Source organism: Crocodylus porosus, unplaced genomic scaffold, assembly GCF_001723895.1.
Source record: "Crocodylus porosus isolate Cpor-Errol unplaced genomic scaffold, CroPor_comp1, whole genome shotgun sequence".
NCBI classification, from domain to species: Eukaryota; Metazoa; Chordata; order Crocodylia; family Crocodylidae; genus Crocodylus; species Crocodylus porosus.
In genome coordinates this window covers 12,125,925-12,148,944 of record NW_017728943.1, presented here as the reverse complement: position 1 = coordinate 12,148,944, position 23,020 = coordinate 12,125,925, and the positions used below count along the sequence as shown (strand labels likewise).

At 45.0% G+C, this 23,020-nt stretch overlaps 1 protein-coding gene across 2 annotated transcripts in view; it reads left to right on the top strand.

Moving 5' to 3' along the window:
• The window catches only part of GTF2E1 (general transcription factor IIE subunit 1), a 99,523-nt gene that overhangs the window by 55,313 nt on the left and 21,190 nt on the right, over positions 1-23,020 (top strand). The window lies entirely within an intron of this gene.

Sequence of the window (23,020 nt, the reverse complement as noted above, 5' to 3'; positions counted from 1 at the left end):
AGAAACAAAACAATAGTAAATTACACAGAAACTTAGGTCGTTTACTTAAACAATTATTTATGCATAGGGCTATCCCAAGGCATACAGGGCAAGATATTAAGATAACCCAAGGAATGCGGATTCCTTATCTCAGAACATTTGAATTAAGCAGTGTCAGTACTTTTGGTCTTTGTCTGTTTTTCTAGTCAAGTAAGCCAATTACTTCTACAATAAGAATATTGAATATACCTAGGTGCACTTGAGATCCCCTCCCAGTACAGCATAACACCATTTATAACTGCTCTTTGCATGCGGTTCCAACCAGTTGTGCATGAACTTTATAGTAGTTCTTTCTTTGCACATATTTTATTTTGCTCATGACAGTGTAATATATTTTTGGAAAACAGCGTAGATTGTCACTACAGTCTGAAAGAAGCAGTGAAGATGCTTACGAGAAGTTCATATGGGATAGAGTCAGAAGCTTTACTCAAGTCATGATGCATCTCATCTCCTGTTTCCAACTTATCCAGCGAGAGAAGGAATGTTTGACATGATTTGTTCTTGACAATTCCACGTTGGTTGTTTCTTAGCATCTTATGTGTTATCTCTTATGTAGGTTTATAAATTGATAGTATAATGTGTTGTTCTAATATCTTTCAGGGTTTTTAATTGAGGCTGATCTGTCCATCATTTCCTAGGTTTTCTTTCCCTTCCTTTTAAAGAGATGTACTATCTTCCCCTTCTCTAATTCTGTGGGACTACCCTGTCCTCTGTGAACTATTGAAGATAAACAGTAACAGTTCAAGGATTGTTGTGGCTAGTATGTTAGGGTCACTTTCATCAGGTCCTATTAAGTTGAATACATCTAGCTAACCTAAGTGTCCTTTAACCTGTTCTTTTTATGTTCTGGCTTGCTCTGCTATCTCCTTAGTTCAAGAGTGGGCAAAATACAGCCTGTGGACCAGATCCAGCCTGCCAGGCACTTACATCTGGCCCACATCACCCCGCAATGAATTGCATCCCCACCCACGAGGGTGGGAGTGAGGCGCCCACATGTATAATCCTTCAACATACCCTACTGGGCCTTGCTGCCACTGTCTTGGGTGAAAGGGCTCTGCCCAGCCAGCAGCTTCCAAGTGGGAGTCCTGCTGCAGTTGGAACCTGCTCGCTTGGGGCAGCAGGTAGGGAAGTGGTGGTGCTGGTGGCAGTGGGTGGAGTTGCAGTTGGGTGGGAGCAGGAGCGCCGTGTGGAGCCTGCATCCGGAGGGGCAGCGGGAGCGCAGCGCTCAGCTGGGCATGGTGTATAGTTTCATAGTTGATAGGGTTGGAAGGAGCCTGAGCAGATCATCAAGTCCACCCCCCTGCCATGGCAGGAAAGAGTACTGGGGTCATATGACCCCAGCAAGGTGTTCATCCAGCCTCTTCTTAAAGACCCCCAGGGTAGGAGCCAGCACCACTTCTCTTGGAAGTTGGTTCCAGATCCTAGCCACCCTGACAGTGAAGTAGCGCCTCCTGATGTCTAGTCTGAATCTACCCTCTGCTAGCTTGTGACTGTGTAGGTGTGGGGGCGTGTAGAGGTCCCCCACATGCTCCCCCCATGACATGTAGCTCCTGCTGCCTGGCAGCAACAGCAGGCAGGGAGGTCAGCACGTTTGTCCCCTGCACAGATGGCTCTGGCTAGTGCTGCGCTGATGGAGGGAGTGAAGCCTGCCTATCATTGGGGCTCTGTACCACGTGCCTGCAGCTCCACCACTCACAATGGGGGGAGCCCTGCACTCGATCCTGCAGCCTCCCCCTCTCCCTTCTGCACATGTCCCTGCACTCCACCAGGAATGGAGGGAGCCCTACCACCTGCTTCCCTGTGGAGTCCAGTGTGGGGCTTCCGTGCTGTGAGTATGCAGCTGCAGGCTTGCGGCACAGAGATCCTGTGATAGAGGTGGTCCGTACTGTACTGGGAGCCAGAAGCACATCCTTACGCAGCCGCTGCCTGGCCGCTTCTATCACAGGGGCTCTGCGCCATGCGCATGCAGCTCCACACTTGCAGCAGGGAAGCCCCACACTAGACTCCATGTGGAAGCAGGGGGCAGGGCTCCCTCCACTCCCCATGGAGTGCAGGGACGTGCACAGCAGGGAGCGGGGAAGGCAGCTGGCTCCAGTGCCGGGCTTCCCCCACTGCATGTTCAGGAGCTGTAGGTATGTGGTGCAGACCCAGCAACAGGGCAGGCTTCACTCCCTCCCTTGGTGCAGGTCTGGCCACAGCATGTGGGGGGACCTCCCCACCTGCAGGCCATGGGGGGAGTGTGTAGGGCAGGGTACACCCTGGCCCCTCAACCTCCATCAATATATACATACACCCCAACATACCCTATGCCCCCCTACACAGCCACACTCTGACAACCCCCAGCACACTCCCATACCCCACCACACACGCATTCTAATGAAACCATTTTGGTTTCTTACCATACTTCCTTTTTTTTCTGCATGTTGGGAAAGATTGTACTGTGCCTTCTCTCTTGGTAACTGCTTGCTCACTTGCACTTGTGTAACAACCTTAGACCATCTTCCCAAAATCCCCTGCCTACAAGTTCTCTGAGTTTGCTGAAATCTTTTTTTAATGCATTATCCTTATTTTTCAGTTCTTGCTTACTTCTTGCTCTTAATGAGATCTTTTTTGTTTTGCTACTTCATTGGCTGAAGTGGATACAGTATTTATTTTTTAATTTGAAAGGTATCTTTTTTTGTTTTTGAATACTTGCATAAGCTGTAATAAAATACCTTGAACTCTGCTATGCCAGAAAAATGAATACTGTCTCTTGCTCATCTGTAATCTCTTAACTGGCTTTCCTTCACCCTAGAGCATGTTCCTTTTAAGTGCAGAACACTCCACAGAAGGGAAGGACACTTCTGTTCTGTCTGTGACTGGTGTTACCATCTTTCTGTGACTTACTCTGGATGTGCATTATGTAGGCAATGAATAGATAAAGTCAGGGTGAATGTGACATTCAGATGATAGACTAGATATCTGAAAGCAGTTGAAAGAAAGTCCTTGGACAACACAAAAGATACCACTTAATTTTGCAGACGCCTCTTTCGTCTTTTAGGAGAGTTGTGAGACTTCTACTTCAGGGTCTCATTAATAATAAGCAGCTAATTACTTCCCTGTTTTCTGTTCAGCTCTGTCTTTTATGGTGCTAGCAGAGATGGTGTGTGGGTTTTATGTTTTTTTGGTAGCCTGCTTTAGGCTTGGTTCTAAGGAAGGACTCGCCCTAGTTCAGCGGTGGGTAAAATATGGCCTGCGGACTGGATCCAGCCCCTCAACAGATTTGATCTGACCCATGGGTGGACAGCTGTCAACTCGTTGGATCTAGCCTACGGGGAACCGGCTGCTCATGTTCCAGACACCGTGGTGCTGGTCATGTGGTCAGGACTGCTTCTGCCGAACAGCATCAGCTATCCACACTGTGGGATCAGCTGTGGGTCCAGGTGGGAGCTTCTGCTGCAGTGGGTAGGTAGTGGCATCAGCTGTGGATGCTGTCAGCAGGTTCAGGAGCCCTAACAGAACCTGCTGGCAGCATCCACAGCTGACGCTGCCACCCAGATGGCATAGCAGAAGCTCCTGCACAGAGCCCCAACCTGCAACCTGCTGGCAGCATCAGCTGTAGAAACCATCAGCAGATTCTGCGTTGGGGCTCCAGACCCTGCTGGTTACACCCACAGCTGACACTGCCATCTGCCTGCTGTGGTAGAAGTCCCTGTCTGTTTCCACAGCTAAATGTTGGGACTCTTGGTGAACTACAGCTCCGGCCGGGTTCTGGAGGTTGGGAGTGGTGGGGAAAGAGAGAGAGATGGATGTGGCCCTCAATACGTCTCCAAAACTCATTAAATGGCCCTCCCAGCCGAAATAATTGCCCACCCCTGCCCTAGATCTACACACTTACTTGCCATTCACGAATCGCTTATTCCCTGATTTGTTGTGAACCTCCCAAGATTGCTGTCAGTGTATTTAAAGGAAACCACTTTTGGTTAAAAGGAGGACTGAAGCAGTAAGTCAGAAAGAGGACAGGAGACCCTTGGGTTTTGAAAATGGTGGAAGAATGGAAGGGATTTAAGTAGGATAGGGAGAGAATTATATGACAGTACCACTCTGAAGAGAAATGGACTGAAAAAGAAAGCACTCAGGATAGGTATTATGAGCTTCTTGGGAACATGCATGCAGACAGACATCCTACAGACGGGAGAGAACGGAGAGGAAATTTTAGTGATGTGCTAGTTACTCTGGCACATTGAGGGCCTCGCTGTAAGAATCTAATCAGAATGGCACTGAAGCCTTTGGCTTTGCTAGTGTGGGTTGCGCATAAGGGATCAAAATCAGGAAATTGCAGATTGGTGGGGGAATTTACAAACATCAGCTGTACCCCTTTCTGCATATGTATCAAAACACACCTGTTGGTTACATGGCCATCCGCTGCTCAAAAGGAGCATGAATGCGGTATTTTTCTACATGGAACTTGCAAGCTACCTTATACAATGCAAGTCATTTGGGTGAAGAGTTTGCATCAAATTGCATGTCTGACTGCCTTGATGTTTTGAACAGAGTAAGAATGAAAACTTGCCAGCTTATATAGGTATCAGAATTAAAGAACAGCACTACTTCTTGTGAATGAATATCACTCAGTGAATCAGCCATTAATATATACTAACATCCTGGCAGTGACGCCTATGGTGGGGTTCTGTAGGAGCATGTAGGTAACTCTTTGGCCATAGGACCTTTCTGAGTAGTAGCCACCAGTATTATTACCCCCGGAGCGTTGGCTCTAACTGCAGTATTTGACAATAGAAAAGCTAGCCTTGATTATCAACTGGTAGAAGCCATGAAGAGTGTCTTGGAAAGGGCTAACTGTGTGTCACTAAGGAGGTGCTACATATGTGTACATCACATATTTTCAGGTCACTTAATGAAGCCTCACATCTGGCACACACCCACCCCTTCCAGTCCTGTAGGTGAGGTAGAACTGTATCATCACCTCCTTGTACAGTTGAGGTGCAGGAAGGTTAAGTGACTCACTCATGGTCACCAAGCAGATTAATGACAGAGCTGGGAATAGAACTCGAGCATCCTGACTCAGAGACCCCTGCTTTCAAAGGAGAAAACCCCAAAGGATTTCTGAAATGGTTTTAGACTGTGACATGCTTAGCTGACTATGGTGTGAAATGACAAAAGCAGAGTGACCTTCATCAGTTAATGCTGCTAAGATGGGAGTAAGAGCCAAATTTGGATGGTAATCTAACTAAAGGGAAGCTCAAATTAGTCTCCTCAGTTTTTAAAGTTGATAGAAACTTTAAAACGAAGACTGTAACAATACAACAGTGTGAATGAAATATGGGTCCAAGTGGTACTCCATCCCCACACACTATATCTGAATATCAGTACTGTGTACCTAAATGCTGATTGTTGTTCTCCAAAATTGGAGAGCCTAAAAAACACCTGGTGTAAGAAAATTGGGCTCACAGTATCTAGATGTTTGCTGAATTTCATTTATTCAAGTGAAGCAGCTGAGTCCAGGAAAGCCATTCAACAGCTGTATAGGCAGAAGATTTTTTTATCGTCATTTTAAAATCCTTTGCTGCTCTATCCTAGTCCCCTTCCACCAGCTGTTAATTATTTGACTTTATTTTGATTTATTAACATTGTCACAAGTGTCCAGACCCAGACTGCAGCCTGTATTTAGGATGCGGAAGTAGTTTTAAGCAACTTCATCCAATCCAAGGTCCCCGATCCTGAGGCTGACCCAAAAGTCTCAGCTGGTGCCAAGGATCTGGATCTGAATCTGGCCCATCTGTTTGATCAGCATCCCATGCAAGCTTAAGTAAGTTCTCTCCTTTTCAACTCAGTTTTACACCAGCGAGCCCTTTCCACCCAGAGAAACTTGAGGGATAAACAGTCCTTATAGCAGGCCCTGGAGATGAACAAATTTTGATCAATGGCAGAGGGTTCCAGAGTTGAGACCTTTTCACAACAAATGGCTTGCAGGTAATCCCTCTCCATTTAAAACATTTTGGGGGTGGAGGGATGACATAGATGGGTCATTAAGTTTAATATCTCAACTGGTTGAAACTGCCTCTGTGTTATGTAAGGAGAAAAGTAGCATATCTCTGTCACCAGACCCCACACTGTTGCTTTGTAGATCAGAAAAAAACATTATAGCAGTCTGGCTGCTAACTGGCTTCTAATTGTGGAGGACTCCTGTAAGGCACTGTTGTGCTAATTTCCATGCAATAAGAGGATCTAGGGAGCTGGTGATGTTCACATGGCCCTGCCACTGTACAGGCTTAAGTGGTTAAATACTGGTTCAGGGTTATGAATACAGAGACATTAGCTTGTCATGGCAGACATAGTAAAAACCCTTTCCAAATTTTGGTGTACTGTTTGGCATATACTGGGGCAAAAGAATCCAAAACAAGAAGTAATCATTTTGATACCATAAAAGAATGGTTATTGAAAATAGTCTTAATCCAGACTTAATCAAAGTCGTTTTTCATTGACAGCTCTTTAGAGCTCTTTTTATTTTATCACCTAGCTCTTTTTTAGTAGGGAAGGAAAGGGAAGTTCTGCTAGATATCTTACTCAGCTGTAAATTTTCTACCAGCTTCTGTGTTTAGCAAAATAGACCCAAAGCAGGGAATGAGAGACCAGTAAAACTGTGAAATATTCGGCTTTCTGTTGAAGTTCCCAGAATTTAAGACAGGCAGTCAGTCATAGGTGGATATTTGGGACTAGCGAGGTGTCCATGATAGCTGTTGCTCTAAACCAACTCTCTTCCCCACTACAGGACATTGTCTGGCCAATCTGGTCATGTTCCTCTCTTACTTTGGCTTTTGCTGGGTGGGTATTCTCATTTCATTGTCCTTGGCACTTTGGTAATGCAGTAGGTTTCAGGTCAAAGGCAGCATGAGGGAAGAGCAGGAAGAGAGCAGGAGGTGGAAAAGAAACAGAGGAGGGAACAGGAGAAAAGAGCAGGACCTTGTATGTATTTACCTCAGAGGTCCTTGCTGATTTAGTGTCCTGACTGTGTTGTGCTGAGGTCTGGGCATCTCTGTTGATCCTTGAGATACGGTCCTTTGTAAGTGTGTCTCTGGCTTCTGCTTACTTTCCCAAGGGAATCTTTCAGGAAATCTGGCTTCTCCTCTCCAGAGTCATTTCTTGTTTTGTTTTGTTTTTGTTTTGTTTTAGGGGTCCTGTAGGGCTGTGATAAAATAGCCCATCTAATCATCATCCTGTTTGCCAATTAGGACTAATTTCTGGCAAAACCATATGGACCATTTATTTTCTGCTTCTAGTCCCCTGCTGTTTATGATTTGTGACCTCATCCTGGCTGTCAAGTCATCTCAGTAGCTTTCCTTTGCCTCTGCCAATCCACCCTCGTGGTCTCCTTTTTCTGACCCTTTCTATTACCATTCATTGTTAAAGCCAATTGTAATGCTTTGTGAGCTTCCATCCACACTCAAACAGTTGGGCTTGCAACATGGGTGGGCCTGCTAGGCTCCAGGTATTACAGCAGTTTTCCTAGCATGGCACACCAGCTAATTGGTTGTGTTGGTGTATTCAGTACTTACTGAAGCATAGAAGTAGCGTAACCTCAGGCAGAGGAAATAGCAGTAATCCGGCCTTGAGGTGATAGAAGCATGGATCATTATGAAAAGCCACATTGTCAAGTGCAGAGAAAATAAGGTTATTTCAGTTTCTTCTGCTGTCTAAACCAGGGATTCTCAACAAGGGGGTCACAGCATCTTGGGGGTGTCTTGAGATCATTGCAAGTGTGCCACAGGGGCCACACAGTGTTAGGACTGTTAGGTGTGCAAGCGTGATTCACAAGCTAGACGCAGAGATACCAAATGGGAATCCATTCTGAGCTGCTACGTCCTTTTTGAGTTCTTTGCAATGGAAGAATTGCTCTGCTATTTTTCCATAGTCAAAATACAAATGAAAGTTAAGAGCTGGCATTTTCAGAGGGGTGCCTTGAGCCTAAAACAGCTGAAAACCACTGCCCAAAATGCTTAGGTGTGTGTGAGATTCCAACCCTACCCCTTGGTTGTAAACCTCATGAACAGATGATCATCAGTGCACTGTATTTCTCCGTCAAGAGGCATGGTTTCATGTCTTCCACTTCACATTCAGCCCACAACCCTCATTCTTCTGCTGGCAAATTACCAGCTTAAGCTGAATTGAGATATATATATATAAACGAGGGTTAAACTGGTTTGAGTGTGTCTTTGTTAGAGGCTTGTGCCTTTCTAAAGCAAATTGATTTTTAAATTGATCTAGTTAAACTGGTGTGCTTTTAGTACAGGCAAAGCCAGAGAGCCGCTCCAGGTTTACTCCATACCAATCCTCGCAGCTACTCTGTGAATTGTAGTCATTATCAAAGGCAGTTCCTGGAGGGAAAAGAATCAGCATGATCCTCTTGTGTGGTTGCTTTTTTTTTTTTTTCTTTCCAGTCACCAAGGCATAGACTGTTCTGGTTGTGTTCATCCGTACGTAGGCTTTCAACCAGATGGACTGAAGGTTAAAAACACACAGCAAAGCAAGCTTCCAGTAACAGTGGAGTTGCCTCATGACAACCTTTTCAACAGCCTTCTTTGGAAATGGCAATTCCAGACAGGGCAGCAGTTGGTGAAACTGTCCACCTCAAAAGAGGATTTTTTCTGTGTGCGGATTGTAACAATTAACTCTTCCAAGAGCAGCTCTTCTAAGAGCAGTTTCTTTGCTCCTTCCACAGTCATCTGTTACCCTCGTTGATGAGGGCAACCTGGCCCTCAGTATGGCATTTTTAGAAGCATATTGGATTTTAAAAAACAAATCACCCCATATGTGTATGAGGTGAGGGAGTGAATGAAGGCTAGCTGTGACTCAGCTCAGGGAGGACTAATACATTTTGTGTTGGTGGGGGGGTGGAGTGGAAAAGCTGTCTGTAGTTTGAAGATATCATGGGGGTGTGCATCTGTCATTTCTGACAAGAGCTCTCCGGGGGGGTGTTAAATTGGACATTGCTTTTGGATATTCAGTAACAGTCCCGGTCACACAAGTCACTCCCAGTTTGTGCTTGGTAATAAGAATGTGCCCCTCCCAAATGCAGACATTATTAGAGGTGTTCGTGCCTTTTCACCAAGTGTGTCAGTCAGGTATTTCACATAGACCTGCATATTCAGCATTTGAAACTGGCTGCAGAAGGTAGTTGCATGATTTAGGGAGCTGTTCCACTCAGGACATATAATGCCTGTCCTTTAATCAATGGCCAGTGTAGAGATAAAACATTTGACACCTATAAAACCCAAGGCAGTCTGTTTTAGCACTGCTTCTCCTTCAGGTTCTCTTGCTGTCTAATGTATGTGTCTGTTGCTGCAAATTAAGCTTGTACTTGGTATACACCCAAAGAACTGGGAAGACCTTCCTATTCACACTATAACCAGCCATGTGTTCACCTTCTGCGATATGCCTATTGCTGGCTGGTCTTTAACTCTCAACAGGGAGGGACCCCTTTATTATGTTCCCCTTCTCCTTTGTCTTCCAGAACCCAGGTTTGTTAACTGCCCAAGTATACTGCAAAATCCAGTTCTTCCCTAGAGCATCTGGGGAGCAGGGGATGTGATGTTTCAGGAATGCAGTGAGCCTGGACCACTGCTGTCCTTGTCTTAGACCACAAGTATGATCCGTAATCTTGTATGGCTGGATGTGTTTGCAGCCTGACACAGTGGACCAAAAGGATACTGTTGACTTCAGTCATGGAACAGGAGTAGATGTTAGGGGATTGGGACACATGACTAATGAGGAGAGGCTGAGGGAACTGGTCTTTCTTAGTTTGGAGAAGAGAAGAGGAGCTAGACCATTCTTAGTGGTGGCAGAAAACAGAGCAAGGAGCAATGGTTTCAAGTTGCAGCAAAGGAAGTTTAGGTTAGATATTAGGAAGAACTTTCTCACTAGGAGGGAGATAAAACACTGGAACAGGTTACTCAGAGAGGTAGCAAAAGTGCCATCCTTGGAGGTTTTTAAGACCTGGCTACACAAGCCCTGGCTGGGATGATCTACTTGGGGTTAGTCCTGCTTTGAGCAGGGGGTTGGACTAGATGACCTCCTGAGGTCCCTTCCAGCCCTCACTTTGTATGATTCTATGACTGGTCTGCTTCTATGGAGGAATAGTTGTAGCCACTGGACACGCAGGGCAGAGACGACCGACCGGTGCTTTTCTCTGAAGGCCCTCACCCCCGGAGTCCCACAGGGAACATGGTATCTACACCTATCCCTCACCTATGTGAGACATCTGGGAGAAACAGAAATGTGCATGGGCTTAGCTGACAACAGTATGCCAGTGAAACTGCTACAGATCCCATCCTCTACCAATGCAGCGCTCGCCTCCATTGAAATGTCAGAATGTTTCCAAGTAGCCAGCTTATAGCCACCTCTAGCTAAATGCTGGCAAGACCAAAGTGATGCTGGTCAGAAAGGAAGCTAGCTGCTTCAAAGAACTGACCAAGATACCCCTACTTCCTAGTGAAGGTGCACGGCCTCATTCTTCAGTTGTGCAAAGGCTCAGGGTCCTGTCTGATTCATTACTGAGCACAGATTTCCCAAGTGGAATCAGTTTCCAAAGATGTTTCACCTCTTGCTGGCTAGATAGCCAGGAGGCTTTGACCTTTCTCTGGGGCAAAACACTGTTAAGCTAATAGAAAAATAGGGCTGGAAGGGACTTCAGGAAGCCATCTAATGCAACCTGGTGCTTGAAGCAGCATCAACCCTGTCTAAATCATCCTAGGCAAATTTTAATCTAACTTGCAATTAAAAACTTCCAGTGGTTCCACAATCTCCCTAGGTAATCTGTTCCAGTGTTTAACCATACACATAGTTAGAAAGTTCTTCCTAAAACTCCCATGTTGCAATTTCAGTCTATTACGTCTTGTACTAGCCCTTGTGGATGGAGAATAATTGATCACTGCCATCTTTATAACAACCCTTTTTTTGTATTTGTGGACTGTTATCAAATTCCCCCCTGGTCTTTCCTTCTCCAGACTGACTAAACAACCCCAGTTCTTCCAGCCCTTCCTTCTATATCTAGATGGGCGATCATTATTGTTGCTTTCTTCTGGACCCTTTCTACTTTTTTTCTGGAGTTTTTCACCTCCAGGTGGAATTTGTAATTCATTGTACCTGGAAATGAATGTAAAGAAGATGCAGTGGCTCTAGCTGGTACAGAGTGCAGCTGCCAGCTTTCTCCCTGTTTCAAAGACCCTCTGATCGTAGCATATCTCTGCTCAAGTCCCAGTTACTTTGTGGTGCTACCTTAAGCCTTGGTTCTGATCTTCAAAGCAACTAATTGGCCCAACCTCAACTGCATCAGACACTGAATTTCAACCTAGAGCCACCACAAGAGCTCTTCTTCTTCTCTAAGACAGGTGCATCTCTGAAAGTGCTCGGAGGGTGAACATACTTTGTGATCTGCACTAGGTGAGCATAAGGTATTTTCTTATGGAGATTTTACATGGGCCACCATATCAGGGCAGTAGGGAGGGCTCATCAGTGATCGCTATTGCAACAGTCCAGTCGATGCCATGCAGCTGCCGTAAGAAATGGAGTCTGATACTAAGTAGCATTGGAAGCTCCCTAAGCAGCACTATTAAACAGGATCTGGATTGCCCAAAGAGTAGCAGGGGCAGTAGAGCATTCAGTAGATATTTGCTAGAGGAGATGAATCAATAGACTGCCCATGCAGAGAAGCAGCAATTTCTTTCTCCTCTGTGCCTGTGTTTATACAGCTGTTTCTCCTTCACTGCAGTGCTTATTGACGCAAGATTGAACTCCCTTGCCTTGCGCACTTCTACCACCCAACAGAAGAATGGATCCAAGGGGGAGATGCTGTTCCTGCTTTGCATGCTGCACAGGAGGGAGCAGTGACTAGTTAAAAATAAATCCGAGAGCAGATGGTGAGGCAGGTTATTGTGCATCCTCGGGCAGTGATGATGAGGATGGTGGGCCAGCTAACTGCTGGTTGCCTCCCAGAATTAATCAAGAAATGTTGTGGCATGTGGTAGATGAATAAAACCACTGTTCCACTTGGGAAAAAGAGAGAAAGGAGGAGGGGGAGTGGCTTTGTGAAACAAATGATCAGCAACACAGCTTTCTGGAGCATGAGAGAAGACTGCTTTTGAAGACCTGATGGTTAAAAACCCATTTCTTTTTCTTGTTGGCCTTTATGTTCCTTTTTTATGTAGCTGCAGTTGTACCCAGGTTCTGAACATAGGCACAAAGGTCAGGCTTGTTAGTTTTCTTCTTGGTTTGGCTATGAAGGAAAAGTCTTTGAAATTTGGAAAGCTTCTGAAGAGGTCTGAGTTAAAGGTAGACCGTCCTTCCTGCAGCAGGGGGAGCCAGAAGTATTGTAGCATGCTGTGCAGGGATGGGGAGAGGGAGGAGGTGATTTATTTTGTTTTCATAGTCCTGGATCATAGGACAAGACTTGGCACATCTTGTTTTCAAAGCACTTTATGGACATTAATCCCTCCCACACCCGGTAAGGTGAGTAAATAAATAATTCCTTTACAAATGGGGAAGCTGAAGAGTATGTAGGTTGACTTGCCCAAGTGAGCAAAAGCATCTGTAATTTAGGAGTTCTCATGCTGAGCTCAGTCTGTTACCCTCAGCTGAAAGTTGTAAATCCAGGGAGGAATTCACTCATTTTGTGGAAATTTTCATAATCCTTTTTGTTTCTTTGTTCATTTTTGTTTTTTTGAGGCCATAGCAGTTTTAATAAATCTTGTTAACGGAACCAGATTAGGAATTTAGGAATGGGGGTTCATTTTCAGTCATGCACAATGGGAAGAAACTAGGGAAGTCTGTTTTTGTTCAGCCTAGTAAGATGTAAGCAGTAAACCATATTTCTTTTCCTGTCTGTTCAACCTTTTCCCTAACTGTTGCCTGTTATCTTCCCCCATAGTGTATCCTGCCAGTAGACATCAAGCCTGATCTCCAGAGACACGTTCTAGTCAGGTGTGGTTTGGAAGAAGGTTTTGATGTTCCTTCTTGGGTATGTTTAGGAGATAAATGGAAATTTCAGTCTTCAGGAGTGTCAGGCTGGTGACATTTGCCTTACATAGATAAAAGTAGAGGGTCTCTGTTACTGTTTCATCCCTGCGGTTCACTTCTTTCCTTAGATACCACTCTTCCTTTTGTACTTTGTTTTACATGCATAAGTGTGAGGAGATGGCCCAGTGCATGGAGCTGACCACACTGTGTGCTCCTTGCCACTTATTTCAGGAGGTCAAGGCTTCCAGCATCCCTTGCCTACATCCAACAGATCCTACACGACATAGATCCTCGCTAATATCCCCCAGCCCCCTAGTGCCAATTGTGGGGTCCCTTTCTTACCAGGCGCACCCCCGGTCACCTAACCCAGAACTCTTTGCTGTACCATCTCAGGAGGCTGTGGGATATCAAACCAGTTTGTATCAGAAGAGCTTATCAGCTCCAGTTCTACACACTCCTGTTCCATACAGTTCACAATCCCATCCTTGTGTCCTACCTACACACCAAATGCAGGACACCTTTGATGGTGAGTATCCCTCCCCAGTGGACCAGCTTTTATTCCATCTTTGTCCCACAACCCACTGGAAATCTAAATTGGTAGCTCCTGCATGGAGCCCTCAGCACAGACATGTACCGAGCATGCTTTACAGACTTCCCTGTCACCTGTCCTATTTACAGTCACAAGGAGGTCCTGGCAAACACCTGTCTTGAGTGTGTCAGGCCACAGCCCCATTCCGCCACCTCAGAAACTTCCCATTGTAGTTCTGGTGGCACTTTGTACTTTATACATGCCCATATATAACCCCACCAAGTCCTGGGACCATCTGGTGAAACTTCCTGGCCCTAGCCAAGCTCTCCATCTACAACACCAAGAAGGAGGCACTGGTCAGAGAAGCAGGTAACTGGGGCTGTCTTTCTTTCCTTTGTCCATGCACATATCCCAGCAGATTTTACTGGACAGCATCCGCTTGCTCTTTAGATACGTTGAAGGATCAGTGGGCACTAGCTGGAGTTCTCTGCCTGATGACTTCCTTTGGCACCCTTGGTGTTATCCCATTTCCTGCACTCCTGTTCCTGTTTGTTGCATGGAATTTTTGTTGCACAGAATTGCTTGTACGTATAGTGGCCTCCCTTCACCGAGCCAATGAGAAAAGCTCATTATTCCTGATGGACCTAGGCATACTGTCATTGTATAACAAATAGGCCTGACTGTGTGTAACAACGAGGGTGGAGGCAGTTCCTCTGTTCCTTTAAGCCTTTACTTTTCCCTTTACCAAATTTGACCCCATGGAGGTGAGAGGAAATTAGCATAGAACAGGGATTGATTAAGTGAACCAAAGGGAGCTAGTTTCCCTGTGTGCTCAGAAATTGTAAATGTAAATGAAGCTTTTATCTCATCACCTAGTTTTTATTCCATGAGGCCGTTTGTTCCAGCAGTATCTCTGTTGCCAGCCATACAAATGATATGAAAGGTTGCTAGCAGGTATCAATGGTAGCAGTAACCTTTGGACCAGAACCATTAATGACAGTCCCTCTGTCTCTAATGCATCCTTTCCTGTTGTTACTGCCAGCACAGGTTGCAAAAGTGGAAATCACCAAGTGTACTACTCTTCACCACAGGTGCTTTTATCTTTATGCTTAGTTTGGCTCAACTGTAAAACTAGCTTTGCCCTCTCTGTTTCTGATCGGTTTCACTTTGGCTCTTATGCAGTGGCATAGTCCTGTAGTAGTTTGGATTTCTAATGCTTGATGGGGAATGCTTGCATTAAAAAAAGAAAAGCAAAGCAACCCCCTATACCTACACACTCACTGCTGTTTTAACATTCAAGCAAACTAGATTGCATCAATACATTAAATAAGAAACATATCCACAAAGCATTGTGGGATGCAAGGAACTTTGGCTTGATTTTTAAACCTTTTTAAGTATTTGGGGCCCAGAAATGGGTATGTAATATACATATTTAGTCACCCCATAAGGCTCATTGTTTGGAAGAAACTAAATTTTCAGGTCTTCAGAAGGGAAGACTGCCTCAGGAAGGTTTTGATAAAGGGCTTAATGAAGTCAGAGGCAAAGAAGAAAGTCTGTGAAAGCTCATCCCTCTCTGAACCAGTTAGTCTCTAAGGTACCACTGTGCCCTGATTTCAGGGTAAGATGGCTAACCACCTCTTTACATTCAGTAGGAGTAGGAAGTTAACTTTCATAGCAAATAGAGGGAGAATCCTCAGTATTTTTCAGGAGAAGGGAACAGACTCAATCCAGAAGTCAGGACATTGTAACCTGGCCAGGACCATAATATATAACGGCTTCTTAAAGAATTAAATGATACAGAGTACTTGCATGGCAGCCTTCCCTCTGCACTACAAAAAACTCTGGCTGTAATTTTATGAGAAGGGTTCACTGAACTTCAATGCAGGGGAAGAGAAGGCACACTTTAAAGCCTGACTTGTGCTCCTCAAGGGTCAGTCTTGGGTCTCTCAGTGTGCTTGGAGTTGATATTCAGACCTTGTCTTGGGGAGTGTGGTCAGTGTCTCCTAAACCCTAGTATCATGACTTCCTGAAAGTGTGGTTTATCCCTCATGCTATATTGCCTTGGAAAGATCCCCATTGCAGTCTTCACACCTCTGTGAAGTGTAGGGGGAGCTCTTCGTGTGGAGGGGACATTGTGGGTATGTGTAGAATAACCTGATGCTGTGTGCCAGTTTCTGCTGGAGAGAGAGAGAGCATGAGTGCAAGGAGGAGAGTAGATTACACTGTTTCAACACTTTTACTCCAAATGGTCTTTGCTAAATAGGGGTTTGAGAGAGGACTGTAAGGTTACAATCAGCTGATCTGATCCTGTGCAACTCTTCATTACCTTATTTCACCCTATACAGTGTAACCTCTTAATTACTTGGTTTTCTTACTCACTGTGGAGAATGCCCCACTGGCATACCAGAAATCCTCTGCCTGAGAGGACATTTGTGAAGATGGGAGTCATTACTCTCATGCTTTTTGTCTTCTGAGCAAATCTTATTGCAGAGCCTGGCATACAGTGCACTTCCTTCTGTTTGTTCACCTGACTACTTTTTATCCAGGAAGGTGATGCGATAGAAATTGTCAAGGAAGGAGAGCTGGTCCCTAAGTGCAAAGGGATTTTCTTTGTGCAAGATGAGTGAGAACTGGATTCAGCATCCCCTTTCAAACTAGGGAGATCCCAGTTTTGGCTTCTGGGGCTGGTAAAAAGAGGCAAGGTTACCTCTTAATATACATCAGCCCTTTTCCTTTCTTCTGCTTGAGTCCCTAGACTCCTCTCATAGTCTTGCACTAAAAGTCAATAAACTCCATGAGCACATCTAAGCTAAAACTCCACAGCTGCTTCTTTGCTAAGACAGTGCAGGGAGATGTGCACAGAGCGTGCGTAAGGGCTTCTGGGATTCAAACCCAGATCTTTGCTCACAGGCAGATACCAAGGCCACAGCACTACCAGACAGCAGACTAAACACCAGACCCTACTCAGCTTGGGCCTTCCCATGAGGTTTCCTTTGGAAGACTGGGTGATCTGGGTCTTGGACCCTCCTGTTTGTGCCTGCTCCTGTTTGCTCTAATTCTTGTCTTGGATCTCCTGGCCCTGATCAATTGCTTGCCCTGGCCTCAACTTCATCTCAACCATCAGCTTGATACTTTAGACTTGGACTGATACCCAGCCCTGACCTTGGCTTCCATCATAGTAAACTCTTGACCAGGCCTGATCTTTTTAGACTGACCACCTCTGCCCTGGTCACCTCTTATAGCTTGATCCCAGCCTTTTTTTTTAGAACTTCTCCCCAGAATCATGAACTGGGTTCAGATTGTGAGTAGCAGCACCAGCTGCCTGTCCTTCTTTCCTCAAGCTCTATCCCTTTTGTCTTTTCTCTTCACTTCATTGCCTTTGAATGAGTGAGTTTCCTTCCTCCATTTCTGTTCTGGAGACAAAGCCTGTAGTGACTGCATCATTCTGAAACTCCAATCCCTGTATAGCCATTCTGGCATCTTCCTGCAGTTTGGAACTCAGATCTGTTCTTTGGACTCTTGCTTTCCATCTGTTCCCATTTTCTGCTCCACTTCATGAGAGAAGGTGGGGAGGGGTCAGTGCTACCGGTCTCTGCCTGTCTGATATGGCTCACTGCCTGCATTTTCAATGTGGTTCCCAAATTACTCTTGTTCTTGTTGACCATGCATGCAAAAAGATATCAGTTGGCCCTTTGGCCTGCTTTCAGGGCTTTGCTGGTCCATGGGTATGCTTTTTTTTTGTCTGTCTGTCTTTGAGTGTTTTTTAGGGGGCCTCACACAGCAGATCTAGTCATTTCAAGCAAAAGATACCAGGAGTGTTAAGGGTGAAGGGACAGGGAACAAATGTGTATGAGTAAGGGAAGAGGAAGGATTTCTTTATGAAGAAATATTTAAAGAGTCCTAGTATTAACCGGAAAGGAAAATGAGCAGTGATATGTTCACATAAAAGTATAGAGGAGGCTGTTTTAGAGGTTTGCATTTACCCTCTTACAGAATACAAAAATAAAGTTGCACCTGATTTAAAAAGTAGCTAATTCTAGCTTTAAAAGTACCTATGATTATAATGCATTGGTAATTTGCAGGATTTCCTCCCAAAAGGATATCATAAAATACGTTTCAGAAAAAGGTCAGGTTTTTTGTGTGACTAAGATTAGACACTGGAGCTTCACTAGAAAAATAAAAGCAAGTAATATCCTCCTTAGTATTTCCAAATATAAACTGAACACTCCAGCATGATCGAAGAGAAATGTCCGCTTCTGATGCTGTATTGCATACATTGACTGCATTGCAGGCCTTTTAAAGTCACTTTTTGAAACATCTGGAATAGACAAATGACCCACCAGTCTGAGCTGGTGCATCTGAGAAAGAGGATGTCAGGTGAGACTTGCCACTGGTATATTTCAGTACTGAAGAGACAGAATAGCACATGTCTATTCTGGGAATGGTATTTCTTAATCTTCAGGTGACCACTGATTAAAAGAACCCACATAGTTCTTCCTAAGAACTGGTCAAAGCTGCTTCTAAAATGGGAAGAATAGCCTGTTTCTTGTCTATCCTTGAGGACTGAGCTTTTTAGAGAGTAGAACTTTGCACTTTGACTATTGTGAGGTTGAAGAACAGGAAGTTTTTCTTTTTTTTTGTATTGGCCAATCCTGAAATGCCAGTAAACAGGTTATAATAAACAAGGCATTATTTTGGATTTTGTTGCCTTGCTTTTCTCATTTTTGCTCCTCCTGTTGCCAGCAGCTGCAGCCTGACTTCCAGCCACTCACTAAAGCACCAGTGTAGGGATAGAGGCTTTTGACATTGGTCTGTTAGCCTTTCAGAGGGGTACCATGGGACCATGGTTTGAACATTTTATCCTCACTCTTTTGTTCTTAAATAGATTCTTAGTGTGTAGATGCAGCTTTGGGTTTCATGCAAATCCTCTCCACATCCATAGTGTTTCCCCTGTGAAACCCTTCTTTTGACTGGAGTTTATTATAATGAGGGAATTGCATTTGTTTTTAGTAATCCACATTGTTTTCTGTTGGAAGCCCAAGTGGATCTCTGCTGAAAGCTCATCCTTTTGGGAGCTTTAGTTCCCTTGCATCAGTTCTGTATTGAATTTGAAAGGGAAGGTTTTCTAATTGTAGTTGGCATCTTTGGGCCATCTGGTGGAAGATGGAAACTCTTGATGACCACCAGGAGCCTCGCCGGTGTGTTGAGGCTGGGATCTCCTGCTCTCCATCCTAACGGTGGGGTTCTAAGAGCTGTATCCAGCAACAAAGGCAGTGTCCTTGGGAAATGGGCATAAAGCATAGGAATTGTAAGCTTCTGCTGTTAACTTTATAGTGTAGCCTTGAATTAGTCATTTAAAATCCTTGGGTAAAATCCTACCCATGAAACAGAGATATGTACTCACAAGCAGTTTGGGTTCCTCGGGGGGAATGGCGGGGGGGACCGTTTATAGTTCTTTGTGTTCTTTGCTATTTTAAAGATGCTTTAAGAATTGGGGGGGGAAAAGGGTTACTTCAATCACATGTGCTGAACTGTGCCTTAGTGGGGACCTTCTGTTTCTAGAACTGCCAGTCCTTCAGCCTTTATAGACGTACACATTACTCTCAGCGAGAATAAATAATACATGAGCATATGTACTGGTTCAGTGAAAGTTCTCTGATTGGAGTGAGTCTCTGATTAACAGCAATTAAAAGTAACCTTTTCACCATGTTTTGCTAATACTGCAGGTTGTGGGGGGGTTACCTCTTTATCTATTTGTATTGCCATGTTATTTATGTTTAAAACAAGCTGCATTTAAAAGAATAGAGGGCACATTTTGCTAGCTTTGCACGCATTTGGGATTGTTGTTTCAAGCCTCCCCAATTGTGGTGCCTCCTGAACATGCACTTTTGGCAGAATTACCTCATCCAAGTCAGAAATAGTTCTACTGAATAAACACCCTTAAATACAGTATCTGTTACATAGATTTCGGAATAATAGTGGCTTGGTAATGCAATAGATTAATGCACCTGGTTGGAATCCTGGCTTGAGTCCTAAATGAAAGGTTTAATCCCTACTGGGCAATTCTGTATTCTAAGTCTATATTACACAGCAAAATATATATATTAAAAGGACATTAAGAATGCAAAGTTAAGTGTTCAAATGTTAGGAGATACAGCCTTAATTTGGCTCCCTTTATGGATATCATCTGTAATATAGGCAAGTGATTACCTTAATCACATGCCATTTTGTCCATGGAATCCTGCTTCCTAAAGGGCACAGGACCATTCTGCTTTGGGGGATGAGGTTGTGCAGTGAAAGGAGGTTGTTGTCTGTTGGCGCCCTGTCATATCTGCTGCAGAAATCAGAAGGTGGTTCGAGAATCTTGATAACGGTCTGCTCTGCCAGCCTCTCCTGTAATTTTTAAATGTGTCACCTGTATCTGATGGTACCTGCTTAGGAGGAAGAATAAGTATTGGCTGCTTTGGTAGAGTGGTGGGAGGAGCAGGGACAGGAGGAGTATTGTGGCTGCTTGTAGCACTCTTGCTTACTGCTGTAGCAGCTTAGAGCTAATATGCAAGCTTCCTCGATGTGTATGGCCCAGCAGCGGCTCCAAAAAAGCAGGCACTACATATGCTGTTTGGAACTAAATCCACCATGTTTTCCACACTCTGTTCTGACCAGCACATTTATGGGCAGTTTTCACCTTCCCATTTTCAGATGTCACCTGCCTATGCTGGCCTCTCTCTGTCACTGTCTTCAACCAATGTCACGTGTCTTGGCTCTGGCAAGATTCACTCTGGTCAAGGGTGAGAAACCGAAAACAAGGACTTTAAAGTGTCAAGATGAAATCTGGTGCATTTTAGGTGAGACTTGCAAGGTGGCTCTTGTTTCAGGCAGGATTTTGCATGGCACAGTGTTCCCTAAATGCTAACTTTTCTTGTGAACCTGCTGGGGTCTGTGCCTGCACTGCAGAGAGTTGTAACAGTAATGCACCCATTGAATGACTTTCTAGAGCCCCAGGCCAACATTTTCTTCCTGTATCACTTTTCAAAAGCTGGTATTGTAGTCAGTTGTGGGCAGTGGGATGTCCTCAAGAGTTTGAGATCTAGTGGCCCATGAGCCCTACCTTGGAAAGATGAGATGTGGCATTATTGGGGTTTATGTAACAGAGTGCTCCCTGCAGTTTGTTTTTTGCTCTTTTTTTTTTTTTTAAAGGCATATGCTGGAATAAAATGGAATATTTTTGTAGCCATGATGGTGATTGTGATTGGGAAAAAAAAAGTAAGGTCCTGGCATATTTTCTCTTTTGCATTCAGAAATGTGGGTTTTAAAGTGAAATAGGGAATGCAAATGTGTCTGGGGCATGGGGTGCACAGCAAATAAGGAGTGTAAACTCTACCATATAAAGGAGTAGAGACCATTGTTTCTCAGGCCAAGCGCCTGAAATGGGGCATCTTGACTTACTGTAGTGCTTTTTCTTCAAGGTGCTTGAGGGGTTGCCCACAGGGTGCAGAATGGTCCAGATCAAGAAAGGAACTCCTGAGTTTTCATCTTGGCTGTACTGCTGTGGATGCTGGTCTCCCTATAACCTGTTTCCCTTTATCCAGTTTCTAGTAGGCAAGTGTTTTTCCTTTCCTCAAAACAGTGATCAGTAATTGGCCCCTTTTGTCAGCAGTTTTAATGGAGAAGCCAAAAGATATACTGCTTACAAACATGCAGGTGGTCCCTCCAAGCCAGGCTGAGACATGTGTCCTTGAAGAAATTAAACGAACATAGCAAGCAGGTTTCAGAGATGGAAATAGAACCAGCGGTCTTAGCTGCCAGTTCCCAGATCCCTACCATTTACTGCCCTGGACTGCGGTGCATCATGGGCAAGTACTGACCTAGCATGTATTACGACTGGCTGAGCCAAAATGCCCATTTTCAATGAGTCAGGAGGGAGATGCCATTTGGTGCTATGGGAAATGGTCCTCTAAATCTTGGAAATCAATGAGAAATGCCAAGAAGTTAATTATAGGTAGTGCTGGTAGCTCTCCTGTTAAGGAAGTTGATCAGATTCTGTTTTCTATTGCTTACAACTTTGTCAGACGTTTGGACTGAAATTTTCAATTCTGGACGTCTACCTTTGGCTGACTTGTTTTAGAGAAATCCAGCTGGAGCCATTTGTCCTTTCCCAAGAATGAGGGTAAGAGGAAATTACATCCCTTTGTCCAGGTTAAAAGATTCTGGTGGCCTGTCTTGTGAGCAGATCTAAAACCCCTGTGCTTTGAAGCAGGGAATTGAAATTTGGCGGAGTGGTTTACCTCAGTATCAAGGACATGCTTTCTGCTGTTTCCATGAAATACACCCAAATTTAGTGAGGCTGTCAGCTTCTGAAAATGTGCTGTTCTCACATGCTTGGTCGAGGCTTTTGGTTTTTGCAGCTCAGTTCCCTGCAACTTCTGTCCTTGTGGGACATGGGACCAGCGCTGATTGAGTGGGGCTTTCCCTATAGTTGCAGCTCAGGGTTGCTGATGACTTTGTTGGGTTCTGCAGCTTGAGGGAAGAGCTGGGACTGAATTTGTGCCAAACTCGATCCTCCCTTTGCTGATGGAGCAAAAACCTTCACAAATGCAGAGGAGATGAAACGGAGCAGAGGCCAGGGAGAATACGCTAAACATGGAGATTTGGTGGCATGTGAGAAACTGAGACTGGAGCCCAAGGAGGGAGGCAAACTGTGAAAGGTTGAGACCTGAGGGTTAGGGTGTCAGGCCACAGCCTCAAACATGGGGCCTTGGCTTGACAGCTCAGCTGCTTACCGTGGCCTGCCACCCATAGCCAGCCCCCCAGACTGGTCAAAGCTGGTGTGAGGTCTCCAGTAGGGCCTGACCCTCCACCCACTCCCTATCTTTGGAGTGACTGGCTGGGGTCAACTAACCCTTCACTCCCCACATATAAACCCCTGACCTGGAATAGGAAGTGTCCAGGCAACAGGGCTGAACCTGACCCAGGTTTGCTGTTCCCTGTGGCTTGCTCCTTAACTTCACTCTGCCTGATCTCCCAGCTTCTTGACTCAGATCTGCCCTGGACTTCACTGTTGGACTGACCACCTGGCTTCCTGACTCAGTCCAGCCTCAGATTCTGCTTACCTATCCCAGCCCTAGTCAGTGCCTTGATTCCTGAGTGGCCCCAGACCTGGTTACCCATATCCTGGTGTAACAAAAGAGACAGTGTGAAGGGAAATGGCTAGGGCTTTAAATGTAATGCAGTTAAATGTAAGGGTTGGAGTGGGGAGACTGAGACTGGGTGGGGAAGAAAACTTGGGGTGGAACTGGGATTCCAAAGAGATGAGTCTATCAGATCCTGGGCAAGGACACGAGTTACAATGAGAAGGCTGAGGCATGAAGATTAGAGCAGGGACAGATTGGAGAGGCTATGATGGGCAAGGCCAAGCTTGGGGAGAACAGGTAGAAGAATCTGTGC